This window comes from Lates calcarifer, linkage group LG20 (genome assembly GCF_001640805.2).
Source record: "Lates calcarifer isolate ASB-BC8 linkage group LG20, TLL_Latcal_v3, whole genome shotgun sequence".
Lineage (NCBI taxonomy): Eukaryota > Metazoa > Chordata > Actinopteri > Centropomidae > Lates > Lates calcarifer.
Window position 1 is genome coordinate 15617738 of NC_066852.1, and position 6543 is coordinate 15624280.

The following is a 6543-nucleotide window of genomic DNA, read 5'->3' on the forward strand; positions in this document are numbered from 1 at the left end:
TAGTTTGTTTGTGTTTTCACTGTTGAGTGACTCATTTCTTGTTCCAGTATTTTTTTTTTTTTAGTTTGTGATTTTGATGATTGAACATGCATCTGCTGTTTTGCAAATAGAAACCCATTTTTGGCATTTGCGTCATTTGTTCTCAAAACCATGCCTTTTATTTTTAACAGTGAATCAAATCAATGGAGAAAAGCTGATAGAAGTGACTGATAACTTTATCAAGTTTGTTCTGGCACTTTGCTACAGTGCATGCCATGTAGCCATGACGGCGTCTGTGGTTTGATATCAGTCAAGGATGTGTATTGCATGTTGTGACTCTCTGTCTCCCCTTTGGTTCCTGTGTGCCTCTAATAATTAATTAGATAATAAACCACCAAAAAAGTCATCTTAACAGAAAAAAAGAGTTTGTTTTGCAACAGTTTCATAAAGTTGAGAGCCACAAACCAAAAAAACTTGCAGGAGACATTCAAGTTTAACAACAAGCCACACAAGGACAAGAATAACAAGTTATTGTATAACAGCTTTGGAAGATTATTTTTAGCTGATATCAGAAAGATAAACTGAAGCAAAGAAGAAATTCATGACCTGCCTTATAAAGAGATGAGGAAGAAAAGACAGGAGAGAGGCAGAGAGGAGGAGAGGAGGAGAGGAGGAGAGAAAGCAGAAGATTCCCAGTTAAGCGAGGTCAGGAGGAAGAGTTGGACCACAGATCTGTTTCCATCCTCTCCTGTTTATTGAACTGTAATCATGAATAATACCCCCCATATGTAACACGTTACCGGATTTCCTCCAGAATACTGCAGCCGGGAGTCTGCGTTCACTCAAGCCCCCACTGTTGAGGTTAACCAAACATGTCTCCGCACGTACATCCTGGGTATATCATACAGTGTGTTTGGATGGCAGTAATCCCTCTGTTGCCAGCCAACAATCTGTAACACACGTGAATAAACTACATACAAATATTCCTTTATGTGCATAGACATACTCCACAGATACTTTACAGCAAGTTAAGTAGTGTGAGGTGTGAACATGTATTACGTAAAGCTTTTGTTCTGTGATACCATTTGCTCATTAAGTGAATGGTTATATATGTATGTACAGTATGGAGCCATAGTTAATCATACCCTTACGCATGTCTTCTTATATTGTTTAGGTATTTCTGTGCGAATGGACAACTTTGATGAAAAACTTTGATGAAATGATCTGATATTAAACAATTAAACTGCGTTTTCATATGTGTCCACATCCATCAGGCCACAGCCTGTGTCCTTTTAGGGTTAGTGATAAGTAGAGCTTTAATACAAGAACAATAAAATGTTGCACTAATGAGATCTTCTTCTCACCTGATTGACTCCCAGTGTGATGAATTTTACACCTGGGGGAGTGCAACATGCTGGGAGTTGCTATGGATGTGGTACCTAACATTTCACACACACCCTACCCTGACCACCCATCTGACAGACACTCTCTCTCCCACAAACAACATGAACACACATAAGTATGTAAAGTAGGCCCAGTCCATTGGTATACATGCCTTCGATCACGTCTGTCACGTGTTGAGGATCCAGGAAGCATCCTGCTCAACTTACTAGAGGTAAGATTCCTCTCTGCAGATAAATACAAGAAAAAGTGACGTCACAGTGAAGAAAATTACAGAGGGAATCCTTCTCCTCCTCCGCCTCCGCTCGAGGTTATCAGTGCCAGGCCAGCGGGGTTGTTTCAGCCGTGGCATTCGTCCCAACTACTTCAAAGAAGGGACGTGTTCTCACACACACACGCACACGCACACACACAGGCAGTTAGCCAGCCAAACAAATAATTAACAAAGTCAGTGAGATTAATTAAAGCAGCAGGGTTCAGACAGGGTTCAGCCTTCTGTGTGTGTGTGTGTGTGTGTGTGGTGAGGGGGGGTAGAATGGGACTCCCCTTCTGGATGTGATTGGAAAACTAAAGAAGAAAGGGAGAAGAGGCGAGGGAAAACAGTGGCTGTCATTGATATCTATCTTCATGTAAACAGCTGGGTGTGTGTGTGTGTGTGTGTGTGTGGTTAGTTAGGAGGCAAGAGAATAAAACTCTCCAATGAGTAACTTAGTGTCCTACTGAGCTTCAAAAAAGAGTTAGCTGAAAGAAATGATAACAATATAGTCTTTCCCAGAAATTGAAAAAAGACTGAACAAGGTGGACTAAAGTGAAACAAATTGAACCAATTAAAATAAAATAAACTGCTATTTTAAATTAATCAGTTTCACTACCAGCACATCAAATACAAAATTTATGAAAATATCCAATAAAATGAGGATTCATACATTAGCAGGCAGTATTTGAGGCAAAGTTCACGAAATAATACATTAAAGTAATTACATTACTTTGTTGCAAGTAAGAACATAATGTTATTCAACAGTAGCTGTGACACCAGCTGAAGCCAGGTGTCATCTCCTGACTGTCACCCCCATCCCAGCCATACAATGGCTCATTTATTGAATGCACAAAATGATAATTGCTGTCACAATATTAGATTATACCTGAAAACTATCTTGTGGTTCTACGTATATATTGAATTTATACACACTGCTGTGGGGTAACATCTTAATGATGTTACATGACTATTATTCATTTGTTAATTGATGTATATTTTTCCTTTGGTTTGTTTCTTGCACTATTGGGAATCAATAAAGTTTAATCTTAGCCTATTATAAATATTTTCTGTAATCTGTTAGTTAGTATTTACAGAGTATTTGCTCTCATATCTGTTTTGTATTTGTTGTTTGTTACGTTGGTGTTAAGTGGGAAAATCCCACATTGCTGACAGTATTTCCTGCAGAGAACAGACAGAAAGTATAATTAGCTTTTGTAATATGAAACAGTTTAAAACATGACTGCATACTGAAATCCTTTGTTGGTACCATGTGCACTTTTTTTAACATCTTTGTGTCATCTGAAGTGATATTGTGATAATCATTTTATTCCACACAAAGCTAAGACACCACGATCTCTATGGCAGCACCATCCCATGTGCTGGAAATATTCTGGATGTTTTTCTTTGTATTATTTTATGGACATTTTTCCAGACTTTGGCCTGATATATTTGGTATCTATAGAAATCTTTTGATTTCCATTTAAATTTAAAATAAAGTTCTGCAGGTTTGATCAAAGTTTGGCTGCACAGCATGCGTTTGTAGTGACAGGACCACCTGTACATCAGATGACATGTTTTAATAGCAGGTCTCTTGCTGTGGGACCCTCCTCCCTGCCCTCTCTGTTCCTTTTCTCTCTCTCTCTCCCTCCCCCTCCCCCCTGCCTCTCTGCTCTGCTTCTCTTTCAGCGCTGTGTTTTGGCAGCAGCGCTCTCCTGCATCACAAAGCCCGTACCCTCAGCTTGTCCCATTGTGTTGCGAACATCGCAGGTAATGATTAACACAAACACACAACAATGGGAGCTTTAGCACCCAACCAGCGTGGGAGTCGATCGCCTTAAGGTCGGGACAGGCAGACGTTCACGTTGCTGACCTGTACTTAGAGGCCATGAATTCTATATGATTTTACATTTTTAGTTAAAGGTCTTGAGAAATTATGTTTTTAACAAGCTTGTGCCTCTGGGTTTATGTTTCATTCTATTTCAGAGCGTTTTTGAAGGCAGCAGTTTTCAGTTGTCTAAACCTCTGTCTCAAGTCCAATATACTGAATAGCAAGTATGTACAGACTGGTGACAAATCAAAGTAAAGAGCTTAATAAATCACCTGAAAAAAACAAATGTAGCTTCCATACAGGTCACAAAGACTCACTGAATAGTTTGATGAGCATTAAAATGATGTGAATCATAAGCTCTGGCCTTCACAGTCACCAAATCTCAACCCAAATAAACAGAGAGATTTCAGAGGAATAGATGAATTGTCTATTGTCAGAGACTTTATCTATTGATCTACTTTTGTATATCCCTCGTATATTTGTACTTTAAAGGTGCACCAACACTGAGCTCTGTTCTTCATATTGAGGTCAAAAGTGGTCACTCAGTGTGTAAATCTATTTTATTGCTTTGTTGGTGTCTCTGTGGGAAATCCACCCTTGATTTTATTGTTATATACAGTATGATAGTGTGTGTAGAATTTGATAAGATTTTATTAATTGTAATGGTTCTTTTTACACAGATTGGCTTACACAACCTGGTGCCTCAAAAGCTTTGCAGTTTCCACAGCTACCACACAGCTACCAAAAGTCAAGTGGGTGCTAGACTCTAAAATTTTGCAAATGGAAAGAAAACAAAGCATCCTCACATTAATCTCCATTGCAAACAACCAGTTTACTGTCTGAGCTTTCACTCAAACACACCTGATACATGAATTGATATGTTTATTGATCTTTCGTGTCAACATGCTCCTCCACATTAAGAGTTACAAACAATTCAGCTTTTCGGATCTTAAACTGTAGTTCGGTCTCTAGTTTGGATGTAGGACCAAAACAAAAGATGTGCTTTTAAATTAAGACGCACTCGTGTTGGTCATTTTGAAGCTGAGCATTAGCTAAACAGTCAGAAATTTAAAAGTAAATGGGACCTGATGTTTCTATAATGTGTCCCTGCTGTGAAGCAGACTAATGAGCGACCAGCCACACCTCACACATTCCTCCTGACCTTTATTCCACCTCACTTTCCCTCCACACACACACACACACACACACACAGACACTCCTAACTTCACCTCACCCCAATGATTATCATTCACCCCAACATCACCCTTTCTCCTCCCCAATCTGTTATCAGCTGTCAGGCACCAACCAGCCCTGGTATTCCCCATTAGCATTAACATCAGTATGCAGCTGGCTATCAATGCTATCTGGACCTGGGGGCACCGGGAGGGTCGGGAGGGATCCGTCATATCACTGATGTCATCAGATAAAGTAGTGGGACAGAGGGTCTGGTCCTGGTCAAGGAGGGGTGGGGAGTGTCTTAAGTTGAGGTATTTTGATTCTATCAGCAGAGAGGAGCAGAAAATTAAAACTCATAAAAAAACTGTGTAAACAACAAACTTGTTATTTGCTTTTTTTTGAGAGTTGGATAAGAAAAATGACAACAAACAAAAGCACATAGATTTGCAGAAAGACAAAAAACAAAACCAATGAAAACAAACTAAAAGCAGCAGAAAAAGTGTTATACATAAAACTGAGGAATGACATAGGATAGAAACACTCAAAATAACTTACATTCATATGTCTGTTATAAGAAGCTCCAGGATTATTTAGTTCTCATAGTGGAAAAGACTGACAGGTGAACCAGAGCCACAGCCTCAAAGGACAAATGCAGGTAGAATTCATGATCACTGACCTGATGCAGGTAAGGCTGTAAGTTTTGATTTGATGTGAATGGAGCCCTGTGCACATGGTTGTAATCAAAGTCCAATTGGTGTCTCTTATTTTGTCCCAAACTAACAATATTGCACCAAGGTGACTGGAAATACAGGCTGCAGTGTATATGACATTACAAATACAGTTTGACATTAGAGCTGTCACACATTCAAGTTCTCTGTGAGTCTCCAGGAAATCCACATGGACGATTTTATTGCCTGTAATTTATAGTAGATATAGTTGACTCCCAAAACACATGTATTTGCCTTAAAATGCTCAGTGAGTTAGGGGTGTGTCAGTGTGCTTTAAATATAAATAGTGTGTGTGTGTGTGTGTGTGTGTGTGTGTATGTAGACTGATTATAAGATACTTGTGTTTTAGGAGGGGACAGCGGTGTTAATGTTATTGCACCTTGTTGTTGTGCTAATGAGACATAGGTGGGATTGTAGTCACCTCCATTGCTTCTCACACACACACACACACACACACACACACACACACACACACACACACCTGATTTTCTGACCCAATTCAGGGGAAACTTGGAGGGTAACATCAAATTAATCATTAGTGGAATCTGTGCTCGTCAGTCCTGCTGTATTGAACCAGCAGTGAGTCACACACACACACACACACACATAGACACACACACTCAGGTATGACACAAACATACTGAAGCTGTCCCAGCAGTCGACCACGCAGCACTAGCTGGCGTTAGCACAGCTCTTATCTACTTTATGACTTCCACTCTGCCTGGTTTATTTGTGTACTTTGACTTTCGCTGTAAAGCTCTGTCTGACCTGAGGTAGCACTGTGCGGTGTCAAAGGTCAAATCTGGAATTTATTTCAACACATAAATTTCAGCTAAAACCACGTGTACTGCTGCCACATGAGGAGTTTGACCTGCGGATAAAAGTAAACGGAGTGTGCAACTTCTTTACCTCTTTTGTGATTTATTCGGAACTTTTATTTTGAAGATGGTGGCGCTTTCTAGCAGGCAGAGCTTCAGATGAACATTTCTTAGAGCATCTCAGAGGCTCGCTTGACTAAAGCAGGTATCATGTAACTATGTTTGAATTCTGTCCAGGACCTTTGTAGCTTCTTCCCAACACTTCCTGTCTCTAATAAAAACTATGCAGCGGAGGCAAAACAAAAGATTTCTGAGAAGCTGAAATGAATTTACTGGTGGAGTCTAACCACTGTGGAT